At 40.0% G+C, this 24141-nt stretch overlaps 1 protein-coding gene across 1 annotated transcript in view; it reads right to left on the bottom strand.

Moving 5' to 3' along the window:
* Window positions 1-5536: 5536 nt before the first annotated feature.
* Window positions 5537-24141, bottom strand: part of gpr137c (G protein-coupled receptor 137c) — an 81901-nt gene continuing 63296 nt past the window's right edge. Inside the window, exon 9 of the transcript XR_012592886.1 lies at window positions 5537-5551. The gene's annotated coding sequence lies outside the window, so the exon portion shown is untranslated. The remainder of the gene's footprint in view (window positions 5552-24141) is intronic.

Here is a 24141-nt window from a genome sequence, read left to right as displayed (position 1 = left end):
CTGGAAACAAGAGAGGGGGGAACTATTGTTGCCATACAATGTTGATTTGTGTTTTGAAACACAACTATATATATACTAGGGCTGTCAATCGATTAAAATATTTAATCAGGATTAATCAAATTGTTTTATCTGTTCAAAATGTACCTTAAAGGGAGATTTGTCAAGTATTTATTAATCTTATCAACATGGGAGTGGACAAAATGAAAAAAAAATGATACAAACAATAAAAATACTAAGCAGCAGTACAGTACACAGAGGTAGGTTTGTCAGGGAAAATAATAATGATATAATAAAATAAAATATAAATAATTCAGTGAAAACAAGATAATAAAAGGGTGACATATAAATAATATAATTATTGTCATAATATATATACACACATATATACATACATATATATTCATTTAATTTTATGTTTTATTTTTATTCAGATTTTATTAATATATTTATATTCAATAAACTAAGTTGTAGTCTTGTGAAGCTCAAATTTCACCTTATAAAGGTATTTTTTTTGCATATTTAATCTGAAATGTGTTATTTTTTATCGTACTATTATTATTAAGTAGGCTATGTTGTTTCATACCAACTGTGCTGTATTTCTAATGTTTTTTTTTTCATGTTATATCAATGTAGCCCATTTTAATGATATACTGTCAGAATAAAACAAACCGTGTAAATTCCCTGTAGACATAATATTGCTTCTCTTTTCTTCAGCAGCAGAGGGCGACACTGGGATGCTGCAGTGCTGAGGAGGTGCAGGCTGGGATGTTGTTTACCATCATGGACCTGGAGCCAGTGAGCCAGTAGTAAACCTGTAGTAAAAGATAGGAATGCATACTTGTTGACCAGGAGAAGGCGTTTGTAGGATTAAAACCTCCCTGGTTGGTCATTAATGCAGTAACATTACCTTGACAATAACCATTGATGATTATGATGATAAGCCAGATGGGCTCAGGATCATTTTATAACACTGTATGATAAAACAATTATATTCTCTGATTATTCTAGGGAGTAAACAGTCTCTCTGTGTGGACAAAACAAGCCTCTTATATGCACATATTTTGGATTAGTATGATCTATACATACTGACATATTTGGCCTGAACATAAAAGTCGTTCCACTGTGCTGACATGTCGGTCTTTTAAGGCTGCACATTAGTTGCCAGCAACAGCTTCACGACTTTCAACCTTTGTTTCCATTATAAACTTGTTTTGACAGTCACGCCATTAGGTGGCAGCTGGTGTAACGCCAAGTACACGCCATCACTTGTAAAGTAATGCAACATCAAGCCAGCGATGGCTTGCTCCCAATGGAAAGTATCTGAGGTTTTTGCCAACGTAGATTCCACAAATAGTGACGCTTGTTTTTCATAAAGGTGATGAGGGACTCACATTTATTTAGTTGAGTGAGTTTAATCATTTATTTGGACGGCAGCTTCAGAGCAAAACAGTGAGTCTCTTCCAGGTAAGAGGTTTGCTGCTCAGTCAGTGACCTCAATACGATCAATAAAGCGCGTCACTGGTGATTTATTAAAAAACAGCTATGTATATTGGGAGTGTTGTAAAAACAGAAAGCCTTACGAAACGGGAAAATATCAAGAACACCACTACATTTTGTTTAGTTTTTTTAAACACACACAAAACTATGGACATGAATGTATTCTAGTTATTACATATGGAAAACAAATGAGAACATGTTACTTTAAGTCACCCTATTTAGCATTATATCAACCTAAATCATAACAAAAAAAGTTAGTAACTGTAAATTGAAAAACAAAGTATTAAAAACAAGGGAGAAAAAATGGTAGTTATAATAATGAAAATAATAATAAAAAAAGAATGAAAAACAATTAAAATAAATGAAAATATACATAAAAACATAAAATAAAATAAATATAATAATAAAGAAATACAAGTTAATATAAATTAATAAATAAATAAATACCAATAATAAAAAACAAATACAAATTAATGCAAATATATAAATAAATAAATAATAAAGAATAATAAATAAATACAAATGAATAAAAGTAAAGAAATACCAATAATAATAAATTAATACAAATTAATATGAATAAATACCAATAATAATAAATAAATATAAATCAATACAAATAAATAAAAAGTTCACACACCAGATTCCCAACACACCTACTTATATCTCTGTGGTGTCAAGTTGAATATTCCTTTCTTTTCTTTTTATTGTTTCTTTAAGAAAAATTACACGTGGTGGTAGCAGATTGAATATTCTTCTTCCTTTCTAATTTAAACGTCGATGTAAGATCATTCAGCCAAAGTGATGCCTTTATAAGTCTAGAAAACCTCCAGTCCAGGATTCATTTTGATCTGAAAAACAAAAACAGACTCTGGCTTCTCAGCAACCCAAATTTGGTGTTGTTCATAGCTTCCTGCTGCCGACAGGGGGTGACTTGTGTCTGTGCAAGAGGAGCTGCTCTGAGCCCTGAGTCACACACCAGCCAGGCTTGTTTACCTATCTCCTGCTGCAGTGGAGGATCCTGGGATATGTGTGGGGAGGGAGGAGGTCCATTTGGAGCTACTATGTGCTCCAGCAGTGAACCCACTGTGTTTTCACTCCACACACACACACACACAACGCAGCGCAGTGGAGAGGAAAGCTGGCTGACTGGCTGCTTATACTGTATTGTACAGTATGTGCATGCACCTGTGCTTATGTGGTTGTAGAGGGGGATGCCGTGCAGGCTGTAGCGTTAAAGACCCCCTCACACACCCCCACCACACTGCAGTAAACGGCCTGTCATGCTGTCATGCAGCAGGCCGTGGAGTTACATAAGCCCTGCTGGATGTGCTGCTGCACTGCAACTAGCAGCGACCTACAAGACAGTAAACAACTGACGTCACTGCTTCCGTGGCATGCATCAGCTCGCACTGGGGACTGAGAGGGATGAGGAGGAGGAGGATGAGGAGGAGGAAGGGGGGGTTGTTTATAGTGTGCTGGTGTAGGACTGAGTGAGGTTTTGGCATGGAGGCACACAGGGAAAGAGAGAGAATTGGGCAGAGTAATAGAGCTAAAATCCCCTCTGGACATGGCCGATGATTAAGCGGTGCGTCAGCCTCCTCATTCGGAAGCGACTTGTTGGTGATGCGTGGCTGCAGAGACAGTCGTAAACACTTCCGGTCCCCTGCTGGTTGCTGACACATTGTGAAATATGTTTGCCAAAATGCTTCCCATTGATTGTTTCACTGATTGTATGACGTGTCACAAAGGGAGTCCAGGTGAAAGCCAATATGGACTTTCCTTATTAGACAACGGAAATAAGTGGAAATAGATGAGACTTTTAAAGGTGCATTCCACTAATTATATACACGATCAGTTTACTACTATGTGAAAACAACTGTGAAATGTATTCTGTGGCTCTGAAGGGATATTTTAAAGGTGCGGTGTGCAGGATTTGGCGGCATCTAGCGGTGAGGTTGAAACTTCTCCCGTGTGCCAAGCGTGTAGGAGAACTATGGTGGCAGACGCGAAAATGTGAAAACGCAAATGTCTCTCTCTAGAACCAGTGTTTGATTTGTCCATTCTGGGCTACTGTAGAAACATGGCGGCCGGCTCCTTGAAGAGGACCCGCTCCGTATGAAATAAAAGTCTCCTTCTAAACTAACGAAAACACAACAAATCTTATTTATAGGTGATTATACACTAAAGAAAAACATACTTTGAACACCTGAAATTCCCCTCTGAGGATCAATAAAGGCTTAGGACGGAACCTGCCCAAATCAAAAATAAATAACTCAATAAATAAATAAATATGTCATTAAATGTAGCAAAATAATATTAAAAAATAAATGTAGCCATTAATTAATTGATGAAATGTGACATAAATTGACATTTCTGTTTTAATTTGCTTCTTTATTTATGTATCTTTGTATTAATTCTTTATTTATTTACTATTCTGTTTAATTTTTCCCTTTTTTATTTATTTATTTATTTACTAAATTTTTTTTCATATGTATTTATTTTTGCACTTATTTCTTATTTATTTTTAAATGTATCTATGTTCCCCTTTTATTTATTTATGTATTTATTTTAATTGTTTTTCAAATGTATTTATTTATTTTTGCACTTCTCTTTAATTGATTTTATATTTATTTTCAAATGTATGTATTTATTTATTTATTTCTGCAGGGTTTTCCCTTTGCATTTCACCCTTTATTTATTTCCCCAAACTTATTTATTTCTGTATACATTTCTTTATGCATGCTTTATACAAAGACATATGAATAAAGAAGCAAATTAAAACAGAAATATCAATTTATTTCACATTTTATCAATTAATTAATGGCTACATTTATTTTTAATATTATTTTTGCTACATTAAATGAGTACTTTATTTATTTATTTTTTATTTTGGCAGGTTCCCTCCTCCATAGTATAGCACACCAGCTGCAGAATGGGACCCGAAGGAGGCGAAGTTGACACACATTACCCACAAACACAAACACAGCGTATGTATGAGAGTTTGTTTTCAGTACATGATGTACCCATCTGTACGGTACCTAATGTATGTTCCCAGCAGTTGTTTTATAGAACAGAGTGTAAAAAAACAACCTCTGTACGCTCGCCAAAGCCGCTTTTGATTCGCCGCCGCCGCCTCAAGGCACGATTGAACTACTCACCACATAATCTTACACAAATGTCAGGGGAGGGGAGGACAGGGAGATCCTGTTCACCTAAATTGCAGAGCACAAAATATTGTGCCGGGCTTTTTTATTCAGCTGGCAGAGCGAGCCACGCTGTACTCGGTGACCTTCCACTAAAATTAGATTCACACATCACTGCCATTCCACACTGCCATCTCTTTCTTTACCTGTTTAATAGCTATCTGTCTGTCTGTCTGTCCCCCCCCCCACGCCCCCCCCACGCTGTGTCATAACAGCTGTTATGAAATAGCATTTCAGATAAAATCCCCGACCCGTTCTGTGTTTTCATCAGACTGTCTGGACGGCCAGCTGACCTGTGCGGCGGTCTTGCTCGGTTACATCATGTGGCACATTAAGAGAGGGGTCAGGAGGTTGCCATAGCGTCCTCTGAGTGACCTGGTCTCGGCCTTCATTTGAGTTAAAGCATGAGCAGTAAAGTGATTACACAAAGCAGGTCAGGGTTAGATCATGAGCATTTAAGAAAAAAGGGACTGTAGGTAGGTTTATGGAGGTGTATATCCCTACGCCTGGTTAAACTAGCTCCACTCTGCAAACACCCCGGTGTCATTGGGGCTAATTAAGTTATGGAAAACCACCATCGCTGTTGTTGGCTCCATTATCAGCATAGTGGACTTGTGTGTGTCAGCTTAATGAAGTACACACTCTCACCCACTTTTCTTTCCACTCACACCTAAGCCTCTCTAGATTGGCAGTCGCCCATTTTAATGGTGTTAAATAAAGTGCTGCTTTTGACACTGCTGATCACGCCATCACGAGTTATTCCCTGGACTGACGCATCAGGATCTGTATTTTGATTGGTTCTCCTCTTTCATGGCAAAAAAGGAAATGGGAACTATATTTCTTCTTGTGCTCTGGGATGTGGCGTGCCTCAGGGCTCCGTTCCCAGGCTTCTTACATTTTTCTTATTATGCTTCTCTTGGGCCTCATTATTCACAGCTTTGGCAGTATTTGGTATATGTATGTGGATGATACACAACTTTATATTTCATTACATTTAAATTAAGGCTTACAAAGTTAACGCAATAATATCGCATTGATGCAATTTAATTTTAACGCCACTAATTTCTTTAACGCATTCACGCAATTTTAGATTCTTTAGGTTGTAGCGAGCAAAGTTTTAAAGCTAGAGTGAAGATACTAGAAGATTCTAGGTTTATATGAAAAAACGCAACGAGGTCGCTGTTAGTCACGGTCAGAAACATCGGTGAAATACACTCTGGTTCACGGGTAAAAAACACACCCAAGTCACGGCTACTCACAGTCAGAAACATCGGTGAAATACACTCTGGTTCACGGGTAAAAAAATGAATCCAAGTCGCTGTTACTCACGGTCGGAAACATCGGTGAAAGACACTTAGCAGAGGTAGTTTACAAATAGGCGTATTACTTGCTTTGACATAACCACTGCCGTTATAAAGTGGGCGTAACGTTATTAAAATAGTGTTAGTTGGTATCAAGTTTGACCCTGGGGAAATACAGTCTTACTCACGGGGGAAAACACACACTCACGTTGTGGCTTACTCACGGTCACACTGGTGAAATACACTCTAGTTTGATTCAGCTTCCAGTTGGCTATCCGCTCGTGTTGAAATTCAACACTGCACGTCCTTGGGTCGCCAGCAATACACCCGCCAAATATGAAGTCGATCGGACGAGTGGTTCTTGAAATATGCAAAGGACACACAGAGAGGGACAGACAGACAGAGATTAATTGCATTATAGTTAGATTGTCTTATTTTCGGTTTTATTTGTTTTGTGTATTTATGCTTATGTAAAGCATTTTGAATTGCCTTAGTGTCTGAAATGTGCTATATACTTTAAATAAACGTATCTTACCTAAAGTGTCCCCTGTGTTATCATATAAAGGCTTCCTGTAACATGCACTTGCAGTGTTGGCATTTACAGTATATTGCCAGTAAGGTCATCTTATGGATCACACCGTGTTTTGAACATTGTGAGCCTAGCTGTTATCCGTTACAGTCAAGCGTTCTCATTGAACTCGATGACTGATAGAGCGATAACTTCAGTCCACAAGACGAGTCACCTTCTCTCGTGCTGTTATCGTGTCACATCAGAAGCTAAACACACAGTACCAGCGACCACGGGGAACACAACACCCTCTGATTCATCTTATGCAACACTGTGCTATCACCAGCTTTAAAGATACTGCTCAAAAATATCACATAACATTCAAATTAATGACACGGCAATGTTCTGACGGAGCGTGACATCTTGTTGGACAGGGGGGGGCAAACTTTGATTCAAACCAGGAAACGGTGCCAAGATAGTAAGCTGATCTTAAATACTGTTAACGTGAGCTTTGAACCGTCAACGTAGCTGCATTCCTACCAGGTCGTTCACCTTGATTAATCTATTTATTGCCAGTGGAATCTCACCTGATGGTACAAACATACAGCCACACTGCTACGGCATCAATTCAGATAATTTACGCTCCTTTGAAAGGTTTACGACGGGGAGGGATTGATTTCTTTAACAAAATGTTTAACGTGCCTACAGGGAACGTTCATAAATCACTGACGCGCTCCCTTTTATGTTGTTTGTTTCTCTTCGTTATTGGCATGTTTGTCTTTTCTCCGGGACTTTGGCCCTCGGTGCGGGGTGCCAATCCGAGACACTTGGCACTCGCCGTAATCCAATGAGCAACTGGAGCAACTACAATCTGGTCATTTGTAAACAAACATTTACTCTCAGCTTCTCTCTGGCTGGACTGTCAGCAGCACTGTCTGTTTCTGGAAGTGCAAGACTAAGCACGTCAAAGTCATAAATTACAAACGTATTTTTCTATCAGCATCTGATCACAGCCTGCACCAACCCATAAAACCACAGACACTAAATTGCTTTGAAGTGATATTGAAATAACAATACTACTTTATAATATGTCACTTTATCTCAAAGGCTTATAAGTCAACAAATAAGGAATGGTTAATAAATCATTTACTGAGGCCGTATAGATCAGTTAGAAGCAATTCATAAGCATCTTTTGGGTTGCCAGGTTGGTTGTTTCTCATCATTAATTAAGGTTGATGGGCTCCACCTTTTTAAAAAGTCATCAATCATTCATTGAACTCCTCAACTGAGCAGCAATTGTCCCATCATACCTTAGTAACCGCAGCTAGGCACGGCAGGTCTGTCGAGCTTTTGAATGGTTAAGGCAATTTTCGAATGTTCACCTTTGGTGAACTTTCAGGCGAATGTCACCTCGGCAGGTGATGGTCACTCGCCTGCATTCGCGCATGTTTGAAAGTGCCTTAGGAGTTGGATTTAACAGTGCATTTATCTGTTCTAATGTTAGCCACTTGTTAGCATTTCCGGCTAATAACTGAGCATTGAGCACATTATATCAAAACGACATTAGCTTGTAAAATTATGAAAACAATGTATATGTGTCATGCTGAAATAAAAAGCTTGACTTGACTATTATATAAGAAGTTGACGTAGTCGCCATGACGTCACCCACTGGTTTGTGGACTGCCGTCTTGAATCCTTGAGTTCGGCATTTTGTCCGTCGCCTTCTTGGTTTTTGTCCGTCGCCAACTTGGTTTTTGGCCGTCGCCATCTTGGTTTTTGGCAGTCGCCAACTTGGTTTTTGGCAGTCACCAGGTTGGTTTTTGGCCGTCGCCAACTTGGTTTTTGGCAGTCGCCAACTTGGTTTTTGGCAGTCGCCAGCTTGGTTTTTGGCAGTCGCCAGCTTGGCTTTCTGCAGTCGCCAGCTTGGCTTTTGGCCGTCGCCAGCTTGGCTTTCTGCAGTCGCCAGCTTGGCTTTTGGCCGTCGCCAGCTTGGCTTTCTGCAGTCGCCAGCTTGGCTTTTGCCGTCGACATCTTGTTTTTTTGCAACCGGAAGTTGCAGCCCTAAAGCATCCCCGGCTTTATGGTCTACTTGACTCTAAATGGGACCATAATTTACTAAATGAACGTCATGCTGTATTGAAGAAGACTTGAAACTAGTGATTGAGACCATAAACTCATGTTACAATGTTTACTGAGGTCATAAATCAGGAGTGAAGTAGGCTCATTTTCTCATAGACTTCTATACAATCAGACTTCTTTTTGCAACCAGAGGAGTCGCCCCCTGCTGGCTGTTAGAAAGAATGCAAGTTTAAGGCACTTCACCATTGACTTCACTTTTCAGACCTGGAGGTAGCCAACTGGGACATCAACGGTAACTAAGGCTTAGCAGTTAAGAATGTAAATTGGTAGCAACTCATAAAACAAACAAAAAAACATGATAAACATAATAAAAACTGACTTTTCTGTATATCAGAAAGCAGGTCGCTCATTGGACCAGGCTACAGTTAGCTGTGTCTATAACAATAAGCCGTCTGAAACCCTGCTCACCTCCCAGCGCAGTAGGACAAAAACAAGTATCTAGTCCATGTTTTGATGGAAAAAAAAGAGAACTTTGGAAGTTGACTGCAAAACAGCCATCAAACGCTCCACTCACAACTCATGCAGGCGTGTCTTAGTTAGTTGTGTAAGCATGAGGCACTACACAAAATGAAAGGTCACGCTCTGTTTACAGCACACCTGCCATTAATACTAAGATAATCGCGTGATTGTTTTGTTTGTTGGACACCTTGGTGCGGCTTATCAGGTGTTTTCACAGCGGGTCGTCTATTAGGTAGGGTTAAGTTTGGATCTTGTTAACGCGGGTCTCTTACACAGGGCTGGATTTGGTGGTAAGGTTTTGGGTGCAGCATCTTTGCGTGCCACCACCCTGCATTAAGCCCCTCTCTGAGTATATGTCTCCGTCCACTCTGTCCTGTTCTGTAAGCTTTAGCCTCGTGGCTGGCACGTTTGACGGATGATTTACTTGGCCGCTGCGCACGCAAACATGCCCCCGGTGTGAACTCAGTTCGGAGGGTGTTTGTTGTGCTGCTCAATTAGATTTCTATAGGCACTAACTATTCCCACTAATAGGATTGGGCCAAACTCCTGCAGACAGCTGCTGGTGAAGTTAATGTGGGTCGTATAGGAAGCAGTATGACATTCCTGTGTGTACACGGTGAACAAAATCACACCAGCTCGCAGGAAGAAGGTGACTCAAGTCCTTGCTTGACTGAACAGAACCTCTATAGTGCTGCTGTTACATATTTCCAACAAGAACAGCTTTAGCTCCTGATATAAGACCGTAAGTCTTTCAATTGATTGCAGCTCCACGTGACACCAGCATAAGCACAAATCTCAGGTAATTATCTTACTCAAATATGAGGTTACATAAAGTACAGTACTATACAGTATGTTCAACTGGAGCACAAAGTGGTTGCAACACTTTTATTGTGTCTTACAGTGGCTGTATACATAGCCTATATCTGTCACACGTGTGCTTTCTGTGTGCACACTTTCAAAACTCTGATATGTTTATGTGGAAACCTCGCCGGCCACGGCCCGTTGATACCCGATGATGCGAGTAACAGACTGTCTGAGGGTGTTTAAGAGCAGTCTGATGCATGGGGGCAGAACATTATTCAAAACCGGATGGGATCCATGAATAGAAACATTCGGAAAGAAATATTGACCTGCACGTCAATAACACACTAACGTATAACGGAAACGCGTCAGCCGTGCCGTTTTTTTACAGCAAACATGAGGGGAAATTTCCATAGATGGAGCTGATCCTATAACACGCCTGAGGTGTGTGTGTGTTTCCACTGTGTGTGCGTGTGTGTGTGTTCAGCATGCGTAAGCTGAGTGGGCCTTTATCTTTGTTGTGTGACTGTAAACACGCGGTTATGGGTCATAAAAGTGCACACGTCAGGACACAGTGAGCTCAGGCGGGGTGTAAGACCTTAAAGAGGACACATTGTGCTTTTTCCTCTTTCCTCTAGTGCGTTATCTAGTTTTTTTGTGAATGTAAAGTCTGCAAAGTTACAAAGTCCGAGGGAGAAACCCTGCTCCTGAACTACCTGAAACGCCTCGCTTGAAGCCCTGCCTTTTCTTCTGTAACGTGGTGATGTCACCAAGTAAGACATTTGCACAAAGTCTGCCTAGCTGCTAGTTTGGCACGCTCCAAACAAAGTAAGTTATGGTACATGTCCACAGGGGCGTTTTTTATTGCAAGGGAACACTTCCCAGCATTGGACGCTTGATGGACTGCCACGAAACACAAGGCACCTGATTGGACGCTTTCCCTCGTGGGCTGCTGCTCCCAAACCGGAACCAACATGGCAACTCATTTGGAAACTCTTATATCACGAAAATACTTCACCGAAATGTGTTTCTGAAAACATTTTATGCGAGAAATAAGCCATGCAGTTGCTAAAGATGTGTCTATTTTGTTAGTTTAAATGTTTCTGGGGAGTTTCCGGAGGCGGCGACTCGCGTCGGACGCCCCTGATTGGCATAAAGTAGCCTAGACCTCAAATCTATGCAAATGAGGAGAGGCCAATGTGACACCCCGTCTCTCGACTCTCGCCGCCACGCTACCAGAACGCATTACTTTGCTGCTTACATAGACAATGAAAGGGAAGCATGGAATAAACGGAGGCTGTGGACACGTACCATTAGAGCAGAGTCTGAAGAGTTTGGTTTGATTGACCAATCACAACAGAGTGGGCTTTTCGAAGCTCAAACGGAGCGTTTCAGACAGAGGGTGAAAAGAGGTGCTGCAGCACAGCCGGTATGAGAAAAATGAAGTGTTTTTTGAACATTAAATCATGTAAACATGTTCTAGTAGAAACCTAAAATGAAAATATGAACCTGAAAAAAAAACACAATAGGTCCTCTTTAACAGCACAACGTAGCGGTGTGTACACAGGATTGTTTTTTTTATCAGTTTGAATATACCGTGTGCGACACCAGAAAGGCCATATCATTAAGCTGTTTGTCGTGTGTCGTGTTGTTGCCCTGTGACCCAGGTAACAGAGGTGTGCATGTACTTTCTGATAGATTAAGCCTTACATAAGTCCACATTCCGCTCAGCAGGTAAACAAGCAGCGGGGACTAAGGTCAAAAACAACGAGGCACTGGGCGGCTCGACCACGGAGCCAGACGCTGGAGGCTGGAGCACATCGGAGCCACGGTGACCCACATCATGCATACAAAACTCAAGCTGTCATTAAAATCTGCACGGCTTAGAAAGCACAGTAATCAACAAGAACTGCAAGCATCCATTTGGGTAGTCGGTTAATTGCCACTGTAGTACAGTGACAGTCAACATCGGAGGTCGAGGAATGCTGGGAGAATGTTTGGAAGACTGAAATATGTTGCAAACATGCCAGAAAGCCCAGTATGGTTATCTTAGCTTAGCATAAAGACAGCTCTGTCCAAAGGTTAACATTGTGTGTATTTGTGTATGTTTTCATAGTACTAGCAGTCTGCGAAAGTACTACAAAGGTTAACCGCCAGACGTAGATGGATTTTCCTCATTTGGCAATGCAGTGGGTTTAGAGCAAAGTTCATAAAAGCCCGGGTTTAAAAAGGAATTTGAAGGATGCACGTAAAGCCTCGCAGTCTAACAGGAGCGAGCATGAAATCATTCATTCATTCTGTAGGCAACACGCTAACAGAAAGATAAGATTTAAGATAAACTATAGGCTATACCGTGGGGGGAAACATCAGAACAGGCTTTGACAGACGCAGAGTGACAGGTTATATTACAAGACAACAAGCTGATTACAATCATGTTAAAAACACAGATGGTCATTTAAAGAGATACGATTAGAGGAATGTATAGGGGAGAAAACTTGGACAAGGTTTGAACTCAGGCCAAAACTGGAGGGATGACACGGTATATATATACTGTATATAGAACGAGTCTCTAAGGCAAAGGCAATACATTTCATCTGCTCTTTTTTTTAAACGCAAATCAAAATACTCTGAAGTAACATTGTGTTTTGAATTATCATCCCCATGGAAGTAAAGCTTTCAAAAGACATAAATTGTTCATACGTTTGTTCTGGGATGGACATACAGACAAAGACAAGATAAAGTGTGTGTGACCAAGTGATCAATATCTACCTCCATGGTGAGTGTTTTGACATATTTGTTTTTAAAAAAAATACTTTCTCCCGCAGACGGCACCCCCTACATAGGACGACGTATTAGGGACAAAATATTATAATTACGGAGATGGGAAAAGGGGGTAAAATTCAGGGAAAAAATTAAATTTCTGAGATTAAAATCGTAAATTTACGAGAATAAATGTTGGATATATGAGTGGCAAATTTACAAGAAAAAACTCATATAACAAATTTGCATGATTTACAATGACTTAATAATCTTGCAAATTTGTGAGTTCTTTTCTCGTAAATTTATTTCTTTATAAATTTTGCCAATTTTCCCGTTTTTTTCTCGTAAATTTGACTTTAATCTCAGAGAATAACCAAGATTTTTTTCTCGTAAATTTTTGATTTTATAATCTCGCAAATTTGTGAGTTGTTTTCTCGTAAATTTGACACTTAAATCTCAGAGAATATCCAGTTTTTTTTCTTGTAAATTTCCAACTTTGATCTCAGAGAATATCAGAGTTTTCCTTTAAAATGTGTGAATAAATAATCTTGCAAATTTGTTTGAGTTTTTTCTTGTAAATTTGCCACTCAGCGAATATCCAACATTTTTCCTCATAAATTTACGATTTTAATCTCAAATTTTTTTAGTTTTTTCTCTGAATATTTTATTGATTGATTGTTAAAGTTTGATACGTTGCAAAATATCTGGATTGAAGCTGAAAAAATCCGGAGCAAAAGTAGCGTGCTACAATGAAATATAAATAATGCAGATGGAATGAGATTTATGCACGACTCTGTAAAAACCAATGTGTGTGCGTGTGTTTGAATGTGTAGCTTTTAGGTCAGCAGCAGTATCATCCCTAACCCAGTGAGTCAGATTGGTTGTGTGCTGAGGGCCGCCCTCAATGTTAAACTGCCATGCTCCGCATTATAGGCTTAAGCTAATGCCTCATTAGCATCAGTGTCTCACTGACTCCGCTCTGAAGCAGGATCCTCCACCACTGCAGAGGACCTGTTGGCATCACCCCCAACCAGGAGGAAACCGGAGCATGTGGCATGTTCAGAAATACTGGATGCATCGTATAATAAAACATCTGTATGACACATTTACACTGCAGTAAAGTCAATAATCTCCTTCTAGATCACTCCAGCATCTTCAGGGTGTTTACTTCACATCAGGCACGTTTGATGTGGTTAGTTCAAATTCCTGAATGAGAACAGTGCGTGAGCACATGGCATAAATTATCACACACCTGTATGCCGCGGTATGCTGGAACATCGAACACACCCACGACATGAGATAACCCCAAATACAGGGAACAAGTTGTGATCACACATCGGGCGGAGTCTTCTGTAATTACCTGAGTAAAGGCTCTTTAAGGATCTCTCTCTACAGCTCTGTGTGTTTAATGTTGTTTGCTCTCAGGCACTAAAGGTCACACAGATGGAAACGCGGATAAACTGACGGGCTTTATGTGCATGACTGTATTTGTTCATCGAAGTCACCATAACTCCCTAATCTCGCCCTGCGTGCTTTGCTTTTTGATTGTGACGGAGAATGCCGTGCTTAAAACTCAGATGTTTCCTGACGTGTGTGGATCTGAGGGAGAACCGTGTGTGGTGGATTTTAGCTTTTTTTCCCCCCTCACGAATTTAAAGAGATTTGTATTTGTACAGGAAATAAAGCAAGAAGTATTTTCATCATATAGAACGGATTAAATGACATAAAAACGAATGTGGTCCTCGAAGCAATATGGCTTTAACGATGGCAATGTTGGTCTACACTGTTCCATGTTGCTGTTGCCATGACATTTTGGACAGATATTCGCAGACATACTGATTTTGTTGAGCCCATTACTTTTCCAGCGTCAACAGCAAGTTGACATTTTTGGCTTTTAGTTAATCGCCATGACAACTAATGGATGCTCGTCAATTTATGACATTATAATTTCGCAAATTTATGATTTTTTTCCCGTAAATTTGACACCTTAATTTCAGAGAATATCCAAGGTTTTTTCTTTTAAATTTATTACTTTTTAATCTCACAAATTTGGGATTTTTTTTTAAATTTGCCACTTTAATCTCAGAGAATATACAAGTTTTTTTCTCGTAAATTTATGTACTGTTTAGACACAAACAGAGCAAAACGATATTTAATCTATAGCAGCTAGTTCCTTCAAATTACTGCTAAATAACATTTAACAACAAGTCTGAACCTATAAATGAGCAGAAAAACAAGAAATACTTTCAGCAGTATTTAATTTACTGCACTACTAACAGTGTTTTGGATTAACCTAAGGCTGATATGTAGACTAATAATGCAAAACATCATCACATGATGAAAAAAAAAGAAATATTTGCATGTTTAAACTAAAGACATCAACATAGACGAGTCTCAGAATCTCAAGTATTTATCTTTCAGAAGCTTGTAGCTGCAAGCCATCAGGATTCCTTTTAAACAGCCCGAGGGTGTAACATAAATAGCTTAAAATGCGTCATCTCTCTCAACATTTAAAGGTTGCGCAAACTCTTAATGCAAAGAATAAAGGTGTAGCTAAGCATTTGTGTGTTGACATGTTCAGCCTGAGGCCCGCAGTGACTCATATAGGCCGCCGGCGTGCTTCGATCAGAGGAACTCACGTTTTCTAAAGTACGAATACCTCTAGGTGACACTCGTGAGGAATGTTCTATGTGTCAGTTCAAGACTTTTAGTTCAATACATAGGGGAAATTACACAATTGACTAATCGCTTTTGTACAAAATGTATTGGACTAAGTAGTGCTGCTGTAGATTTAAAGGTCTTATTGATAACGAAAACGTCTTATTCAGTGTGCGGTTTATAGCGCCGACCTCTCGTGTCACTTCTGGTTGCAAAAAACCAAGATGATGACGGCTAAAATCTTGAACTCAAGCCTTCAAAACTGACGTCCACAAACCAACGGGTGACGTCACGGTGACTACAGTGTATAGCGCTGACCAAGCAGCGGTATTTGGCGAGTATTTAGCACTTCCTTTAACTTCCCTCTTACTTCTTAAATCTCTTGCTCTGCCCCCCGAGGTTTAACTCAACCAATGTGATGAGAAACTCACATTCCAGCCTGAAAAAGCTCTCCAGTATGACGTGATGGGGTCATGTTTTGCTATGAACAGAAGCAAGGGAGCATGGGAGAAAAATCCTGATCTGTTTTAGCTCGACTCCAGAACAGCAAACTGCCTGTCTGCTTTTCAGACCAACTACATATCATACCAGCTCATCAGAGAAACAAATATGAGTCGACGTATGCTTGGCTCTTTTACAACAGTGCTCTCCCAGAGAATTTCCTCTGCAAAACATGTTTACCAGACTGCGAGAGAGTGTCGGCTGATAAGACGGCATGTGGACCGGCAGGCTGGAGTCTTCCACTCCACTGCCAGCATGGTAAACAGCAGCAGGAGTGTTTGTGAGCAGTGGGCGGGACCTGTGGGCTCCACATGCTGTCCAAACACGTGGAGTCTGAATGCTATGGACCAGGAGATACAGAGAGTTTCCATTGACACACACTACAAAGTCACATGCATGCACAGGCTCCCTCACGGACAAAAAATGTGTTTTTGTTCTCTTGTGATTCATCCGCTAAACCTCTTCATTGAAACATTTTCACGTATTAAACTATTAAGAATCCTAAGATACAATGCAAAGATTTTGAGCATTATATGTTACCAAATAATTAGGGGTGTAAGAAAATAGTAGAGTAGAGTATCGTGATCTTTCGGAGGTTGTAGCGGGCTTAGTTTTGAAGCTAGAGTGAAGATACTGGCATCATATTAAACTAAAAACCTAATGAATCCATTGGTACAACCATGTCATACTAGCTCGTCATGAAGGAGGTTAAATAACGCTCCAAACTTGCGCTAAATTTTGGCGAGGAAAAATGGTCATGGCCATTTTCAAAGGGGTCCTTTGACCTCTGACCTCCAGATATGTGAATGAAAATGGGTTCTATGGGTACCCACGAGTCTCCCCTTTACAGACATGCCCACTTTATGATAATCACATGCAGTTTGGGGCAAAAAAGTATCATGATCCGTATCGTATCGCCACATTCTTGCCAATACACAGCCCTATAAATAAAGCTATCATTAAATGCACTCTGTACCAGCTTAAACCACCGCAGCTCGAGTCAAACTGAAGCTCAAGACACCACCGACGTTACATGGTCCGTAAGGCTCTCAAGCAGACGACTCAACCCAGAAACGTTCACTGGCATCGCAGCAAGAATTCAAAAATGAAAAATGCCCAGTCCTCTGATACTAAGCCAAGCATCCAGATTTTTACCTTGAGGCAGCTTTCTGTCTGGGCAAGCACGTAGACGTGATGGCTGATAAAAGCTTCAGAGGGAATGCATCAGGTGACCCGTTGACCTTCGTGTAACTTAGAGTGCTGCTGTTGCTCCGGGAGAAAGAGAGTGCAGGCTGTTGACTGATCAAGATAGTGGCTGACCGCATGACCTCTCACTTCCTCCAGTTTTCCTCCTGCTTTAAGTTAGAAATAAACAAACCAGAAGGGCAGAAGTGAGCAAAGCAAAGTCGTTTTCCAACTTAACAACCAGTTGTTTCCTTCATTTTTCAAGAACCCTTTAACCTCTTAAGCCCTAGGGTGCTGGAAGGTGTGGTTCGCCTAGACAGACATACCCAAAATAAATCAAGAATAGCTCCACAACTACCAGATCTATCTGCATGATCTTGGTCTCTATGGATAGGTAAGTACACTTGGTTTATACCGACAAGTATACAGAAAAGTATAAGTACACTTGGTTTATACCGACAAGTATACAGAAAAGTTGAAGTACACTTGGCTTATACCGACAAGTATACAGAAAAGTCTAAGTACACTTGGCTTATACCGACAAGTATACAGAAAAGTCTAAGTACACTTGGTTTATACCGACAAGTATACAGAAAAGTCTAAGTACCCTTGGCTTATACCCATAAGTATACAGAAAAGTTGAAGTACACTTGGCTTATACCGACAAGTATACAGAAAAGTCTAAGTACACTTGGCTTATACCGACAAGTATACAGAAAAGTCTAAGTACACTTGGCTTATACCGACAAGTATACAGAAAAGTCTAAGTACACTTGGTTTATACCGACAAGTATACAGAAAAGTCTAAGTACCCTTGGCTTTTACCGACAAGTATACAGAAAAGTCTAAGTACCCTTGGCTTATACCCATAAGTATACAGAAAAGTTGAAGTACACTTGGCTTATACCGACAAGTATACAGAAAAGTCTAAGTACCCTTGGCTAAGTAATAAGTACTATAAATTCACTTAATGAAAACTTACAAGGATACTTGCAGAAAAAAACTATTAAACTAGTAGTTTACTACTTTAAAGTGCACTTTAATAAACTAAAAAGTGGGCTACAAGTATATAACTAGTAAACTAAGAGTATAAGTTCACTTGTAGTATAGTTCATATTATAGTTGTAGTACAAAATACAACTTGGATGTAAACTAATTGTGTACAACGTTCACTACTAAGTATATTTAAAGTATACTTTTATAATTTAAAAAGTGGGCCAATTTAGTCCCAAGAAGTATTGAAGTAGTACACTTAAAAGTATACAACTAGTACATTGATATTAGACAACATAAAGCATACTTCGGAAATTGAACTTTACTTCATTTTACTTCATAAAATAAACTTGAAGTGTACTACTTTTTGGTAAAGGGGTGTGATCCCGATCCTTTAGGTTAAAACGTCTTTGTTCGCACGACAAAATCAACATATATTCTCATTGCTTTAGTGTGGTATCTCTAGAATATATGTCAGTATGTTATGTTTTCATGTGGGATCACCAGTGCTGTGGAGAGCCAGAACTGGCGACTGTAAGTGGGTCACAGCTCCGCCCTGCTGCTGCTGAGCGGCGAAGTTCAATGAGCGCGGCTGAAACCCTCCTTAGGCTGATTCAGGGAGAAATAATGGGGCCAGCGACTCGCAATCCCCTCAAGAGCCTCGGCACAGCACGGCAGCAAGCTGGCAGGGAGGCCCAGTGGAGCACAAGGTTGCCAAAGGAGCAGCGATTCGCTCTTTAAGTCCCTCATCTACGGCGCATACCACACATGCTGTTCTAATGCGCTGCACGACGGGTGCATGAGGTCCATACCGTACATACTGTATATAATGCTGTTTCAATTTCCCGTAATTACTTCCAGATAGGCCTCTCTTTGCAGATCAAGGCGCTAACAAATCAGGTTATCTAATTTACTGTGAATGACACATTTGAAAGTTATATATGCTAAAAATAAAAATGGGTAACACTTCATTTTACAGGTCCGCAAATTTCATGGTAATTAGGTGATAATTAGCAAGTAACCTATTTGAAATCTCTGAAGAGCAGCCACTTCTCAAGCCTATTTTAACCATTATATGATATTTTAACATATAATTATTAGGGGTGTAACGATACGTTTTTAAAACGATACGATACGATTTCCATGGTTCCCATATGATTCAGGACGTAAATGAACAGTGGTTTAACCTGCTGCTTCTGTCCTCATTTTCAGTATAAACTGTAGATCAATAATACAGAGATCAACCGCTGATAGTGATCAAACCGCTGATAGTGATCAAACAGCTGATAGTTATCAACAGCTGATAGTGATCAAACAGCTGATAGTGATCAAACAGCTGATAGTTATCAACAGCTGATAGTGATCAAACAGCTGATAGTGATCAAACAGCTGATAGTTATCAACAGCTGATAGTGATCAAACCGCTGATAGTGATCAACAGCTGATAGTGATCAAACAGCTGATAGTGATCAAACCCCCGATAGTGATCAAACAGCTGATAGTGATCAAACAGCTTGGGACACTAATCATTCCTCTACAAACGATGTTTAAATAATCTGCCTATAGTAATCGAGTAGTCCACCTACAGTTTTCATTTGGGGTCTTTCATACATGAAAACATCCGGAAAAACATTTCTTTACTAATACAAGTGCTTAAAAACACTTTCATATAACGTTTGTCGTCCTTAAATACAAGGTGCAAATCGATTTTTGCGTTTGAAATTGATTTAATATCGATGTACGTCTCCCGTGAAGGACAACTTGCCGAGTACCTATCGATGTAGTTCTATCGTAGGAATATAAATCGATACATCAATATGGTAGATGAATCATTGCACCCCTAATAATTATTAAATAATGTTTATAATAAAGCAATTCTCGATACATTTTGAGGTAAATATTGGGATAATTTGGCACAAAGAAATTTCAAATACTTGCTAACTATCACCTAATTACCATGAAATTTGAAGAACTGTAACATGAAGTGTTACCAAAAAATGTATTGATTGTTGCTCACATAACCTACAGAAAAACCTTCTTTAAAATAGATATAAGCGCCCGCAGTGTGTTTGCACGTGCCTGTGTGTAATCAGATTAGCAAATCCACGTTCTGCTGCTAATTTAATTAACATGCTTTTCTTTACATGGAAAGGAATGCACTCGATTTCACCGGAAAGTGGAAATGATCCTGATCTTCAAAGTCTTCCAGGCACAAGAAAAATGTCACAAATTCGACACAATCCCGCCTCCGAATCGTATGACGATGACGCGGATCGCATGGCACCAGCATCGCCGAATTCCTTCTTTGCTCGTCTGCGTGCGTGTACAAGCATGTGATTGTCTAAATTTGGGAATAATTGAGGGCATCCAGGAATAGACACACTTCAAAGGAGCATCCTGTAAACTGTATTTTAGGAACCTTAAACTGTTGAGAACCTCACATCCCTGACACACTTTATTTAGCAAGCTGTCCTTTACGTCGAGGGAAGACAACAGACTTCTGGTTTCGTGTCCTTCTCCTGCGGTTTGCCTCCGCAGCAGAAAAATGTGCCCGTACAGATTGCGTTAAAGAAACAGGGAAGAAAAGAAGTGTTTTTTTCCAGACAGACAGTGAGTGCAGAGAGGGGTTAGGAACACTGTGTCCCTCCTGGTGGCTCGGTGGTGGGCTCTTATGTAAGGCTGGTTTCTGCCTGGCAGCAGAGCACTGACAGTGTCATACTGCTAATTAATACACACCAGCTAGAGGTGTGCCCTCGGTGGCTGCTTGTGTGTGTGTGTGTGTGTGTTCATTGATGCCCATGAAGAAAGCATTAGAATCACATTGTGAGATATTTTTCATAATCAGAGGGTTCGGTGTTTCAGGGTGAGACCCAGGGCGACTAATTAAACTGATATAGAAGGAGAGGAGTCGCCTGAACGCTGCTCACTTCTTCCTTCATCTGCAAACAAGACTGTCAGACGATTCACATTCTCACATTTTCCTTGTCTGCTTTCTTCCTCTGCTTGTGTACAAATTCTCCTCAGAAACAACGATGTTCCCGCCATTCCCCCATAAAGCGCAGTTTGAACTTTAAACTTTTTGTGTTACTGTTATTGTCTAAAACAGTGTTGGCCGCGGTCGGAGGACGCGGTCGGAGGACGCGGGGGAGACCGTAGTTTTGGTCTCCAGGGCCGGAATCTCTGCTCCTCTGCTCCTCTGCCTGCCTGCCTTCACTCAGCTCGCTCCACCTCACATGCATGCGCGCACACTACACACTGCAGAAGAGTTGGGGTGTGTTCCAATCCGCGTACTTCTGTACTTACACTTACTATTTTGAGTGCATAAGTGCGTTCACACTGTGAAGTACTTCAAAATGCAGTGCACTCAAAGTACCTGGATGTTGTACTCAAAACGGTCAAATCGTTGAGTGTGGAACGCTGGAAACTTTTCACACTCAATTGTCGCCATGGTGAAATGTTGCGATCGTCATTTCCGGTCAGTGCGCCATAGAGTATTCGATTTGAGATGACCCTACCCCGTTGAAATTCACGCACTACTCAAGCGAGTACAGAGTGCACAAAGTGCACTACATTAAAGTGTACTTCAGGAAGTACGTGGATTGGAACACACTCTCAGACTCCAACACAAACTACACGGAAGCACCAAAACCGCAAAGTCCTATCTAGTGAAGCCCGTCTGTCAAACAGTGTTGACCGCGGTTACAGGGCCGGAGTCTGTGCTGTACTTTGCTCCTCTGCCTGCTTGCCTTCACTCACACGCCGCGCTCGTTCTCACTCGCTCTCTCACTCCACCTCTCACGTGCATGCGCGCACACTCCACACTGCAGAAGAGTTAGTTTAGCTCTGAGAATATCTAGTGAATGTTCAGTGGATGTTTGTGCAGAAATAACTGCTGCAGCTCCTCCAGACCAACAGAGGTTTCCCGTGTCTTGTGAAGTGACGGGGCTCTGCAGCGAGAAACATTATCGTCTCCGACCAAAACTCCGGTGTCTCCCCTGTTCCTTCTGACCGCGGTCGGGAGGCTGAGGCAGGAAAAGCCAACACTAGGATCAGCAGTGATTCATGGAGAGACCTTCGTCTGGTCAGCTAGCATTACTGCCAAGCAGGTGAAATATAGAGCGATATTGTGCTTTTAGCTGACGTGTGTCGCCTCGCTGTTCTGACGGATGCTCGCTCACATTCACGTAGTGCTTGCACACGGGCGAGCGCGAGCAACAGGACGTTGACTTTCGTTGACTTAACGGCCGCAGGTGTCGCTGTTACAACCAATTTCTGCTTCTTACAAACAGTCCCTTTAAGGTTGGGGGTTCACAAATCAAATCTAGAGGGAATGTAATGTGTACAACACTGAGAGGTCTGATACTGTATATTGTAAGGCGTGTAGCCAACATATTACAACCTCCAAACATTGCGACGCGAGCAAATGTCAATGACAAAATCAGTTTGATTGCATTGTTTTCTAACAACTACAGCTAGCTAACAGCATATTTCACTTAATATTGACTAACTAATGTTTAGCTGAGACATCACATAACAAGACAAAGTTAAAAAATAAATGTCTACATAACTAACTACTTAATAACAGTAGTTTCATACCTCTGGTTTATCCAACTGTCAGCCAGCACAACTAGTCAGCTGATGTTGATGATGATAATGTTAGCTGAGACATCACTCTGTGCTGTGATTGGCTGGATGACCTGTCAATCAATCTACCTTGACCAATAGCATTTCATGTATAGAGAACTCATTCTCTGAAGCAGTGTTTTTACAGATTTTAGTTTTTTTTTTAATTAAGAAGAAATTTAATCATATATATGAATATATAAATAGATTTTATTTTATTTTATTCCTTTTAATTTGTTTTTATTTTTTTACTGGTGTATATTATTTTTATTATATCTATTAATATTATTATTATATATACTATTATATTTATTATTATATTATATTATAATATATATATTATTATATCAATTTTTTTGTATATAATGTGTTTTCCTGTATCTACTGTATACTGACTTATTTTATATTAATATTATAATATAATAATATTGGAAATAAATAAATGTAATCACTGGCTAATGAGAGATTTATCTTTAAATGGTCTGGTACTATTATCCAAAGCAGAAAGAATATCCAGATCTGTTTATATTGATTTGTCACTTTATGTTCCACAGAATGTTATTAAGAACTTAGACAAGATGCTTTACAACTTTATTATGAGGAATAAGTCTCATTATTTAAAAAATGAAGTGCTTTGTAATACCAAATTTTGATTTTAGCACTCTTAATAATTAATTTAAGGTTAAGTGGATTATTGAATACTTAAAAAACAAGGATAGTATTTGGATATTTTCAGTTTGATTCAGTTTGTGGTATCAAATTTCTATTAAAATGTAACTTCTCTGTTGATAAAATCACGATTAAGTTAGCAGATTTTCATAGGCAAGCACTGACAGCATGGTTATTATTTTACAAACATAAGTTTTCACCCCATAGGTATATATAATAAAGGAATATTGACAGTTGAATGATATAAAAATGGTTATTTATTATCTTCAATTCCATTCATTATTGACAGCAAAAGTCTCAAGACCTTGGAAATTAATACCAACATTTTTGCAAAGCTTCAATGCCTTGTTTTAACCAATAATAAGTAAGAAATGTAACCTCGTCAATAGAAAATATTCCTATATTTTACAATGAACATGTGTAATAAGATAACTGCATCAATAAATACTTGGTTCCTGTGTGACAGCTGCACGTGTGGGCGATAGAAACAGGTGATCTGTGTTGTTTACTGCATGCTGTGAACCTCCTGACCTCCAGACTCTGATTACATAGTCCTTTCTGGAGACGCGTGGCTTGGCAGGAAGTCCTTGGCTCGATATGAGCTTCCTGCCTCGGCCTCCGTCTGAAATAAAAAATCATTTACAGAAAAAGAAAAGTGTCGCCAGGACAGTTCGGCTCCTCGTTCTCCACAGGACGGAGGCACAGTAGGATATCCGCCCCTCTCTTGACAAACGTCAGGAAGCTATTAGACTTTGTGCCAAATGCCTGATATTCCAGTGAGAAGAAGAGATGCAGCATCTTGTGAAGTTCATAATGAGTTGTTTGGAGGAGGATTGCAATGCAA

This window comes from Sebastes fasciatus, chromosome 24 (assembly GCF_043250625.1).
Source record: "Sebastes fasciatus isolate fSebFas1 chromosome 24, fSebFas1.pri, whole genome shotgun sequence".
NCBI classification, from domain to species: Eukaryota; Metazoa; Chordata; class Actinopteri; order Perciformes; family Sebastidae; genus Sebastes; species Sebastes fasciatus.
Note: the sequence above shows the minus strand (reverse complement) of the source record. Positions and strands in the feature narration are given on the sequence as shown.